Here is a 2071-nt window from a genome sequence, read left to right as displayed (position 1 = left end):
CATAACATAATATAATTTTTTTTGTTTATTATGTGGATTTGTAAATATAGATATAAAAATTCGTGATCTAATACTATTTAACTATAAATTAGATCTAATACGATCTGATGATTATAGGATTGAATATAGATAAATACCATTGATCTGCGAATCTGATCCGAATATATGAATACCCATAAATAGTGATATTATTATTAAGAGCATAAAATATTTTTTTCAAGTTTAACTTACAAAAAATATTGAGTCAATTAGAAATATGTTGTAATAAAAATAAAACATTTTAACCATTAAAGACAAAATAAAAATTTGTCGAAATATTAGGAATTCATTTAAATGATTTTTTGTTTGAGTTGTTAGCATAATATTTTTCTTGTGCATATGTAACTATTTACATGCATATTTTGAGTAGTTTCAAAAGAACATCATCATCTTAATAATTATGTCTACATTTCTCAAATTAGCAAGTGACAAAATCTGTGTGACAAGACTAGAAATTGATGCTCCTTACTTACATTATCAAAATACTAATTAGTGGAGGGTCTCATGTAGATACCACTTAGGGTACCAAAATGCAATTACACCCGTTGAGGCTTAAAATAAGATCAATGCTTTACACATTGCATTTCAATTTCATATGGAATTTGACACCTGAATAATAGCCGCACGTTAAACACTTAAACAGTTAAACTTCACCAGAAATGACACCTTATTAAAATTGACTAGGAATTTCACAAAGGAAGGTTTTTAATTTCTCTTTTTCTTTTTTGGTTGGACCCAAAGGCATTGAAATCATACATATTGATGACTAGGGTGTCAATTGGGTGGGTCTAACTTATAAAGATATGGATAGATTTTGAATCGATTTAATTTGTGAAAAATATAGACTAATGTCATTTGTACATTTAATTTTATTTTTATTTTATATATTTTCTTAGAGTAAATTTTAGATTAGTGTCTTAATTATTTTTGTTTAGAAACAATTAAGGTAGCGTTTGTTTTGAGGTACTGAGACAGAGACTGAGAGACTGAGACTCAGTATTATGTTTGTTGGTTTAGAGATTGGTACTAAAATTTTTGTCTCTGTCTCCAAAATTTCAATATTTCAGTACCTCCAAAAAGTAGGGACACAAGGGACTAAAATTTTTAGAGATGGAGACTGAAACTTTAATAACATTTTATACTTAAAATACCCTCATTTCAATTAATTAATTCCAATTTTACCTTTTGTACAAATTAAATTAGAGTTTTATTCTTGTTTCAATTTCTGTCTCCTATTTTGCACCAAATAGAATTCTAAGATTTATTTCAATCTCTGTCTCTTAGTCTCTGTCTCTCAGTCTCAGTCTTTCCGTCTCTGTCTCTCCACCAAACGCTATTTAATAAAAAAAGTTGACAAATTAAATTTTGACCTTTTAGAATAATAGATAATTATCCATAATAAAGTTAAAAAAATAGCTCTTTATATTTTTAAACAAAAATACTATGTGTAAATAAAAATTCAGCAATTGAATCAGCTATTATTTATTTATGTATAAACACATATATTATTTAATTTATTTTTAATATATATTTTATATTTCAACATATATGTTATATAGAGTATTAATTTTTTGTATACACATAACAAGATTGATTTTTAAAAATTACAAATACTCCTAATTTTTCTTAAAAGTTAATATGTTTGAGGGATTAATTAAGTTGTCTAAAATTTTGAAAGATAAGGGACGAATTTTATTTTATTAAGAGTGGATCCTCTCCAGTGAATAAAAAACTGGATGGTGTGCAGTGTTTAATCTAACCATTCACCACATTCTCTCTCTTATTTATTTCTGGTCCCACTATTAAAATCAAAGGTGAGAAATTGCATTGTATTTTATCAAGTATTAAAAAAACTGGAGAGGATCTATTTCCGAGCTTATTTATCTAAGTTTTTTTTAAAAAAGGACCAGTATATCAAGCCTTTTTGTTAGGGATGCATATGGATTGGACAAGCAAAATTTGATCAGAACTCGCCCCAATCCTAATATTTTTACAGGTTTATTTTAAAGAATTTAACCCGACTCTAAATTGA

Source organism: Arachis ipaensis, chromosome B02 (genome assembly GCF_000816755.2).
Source record: "Arachis ipaensis cultivar K30076 chromosome B02, Araip1.1, whole genome shotgun sequence".
In the NCBI taxonomy this organism is placed as follows: domain Eukaryota; kingdom Viridiplantae; phylum Streptophyta; class Magnoliopsida; order Fabales; family Fabaceae; genus Arachis; species Arachis ipaensis.
This window is presented reverse-complemented; position numbering follows the sequence as displayed.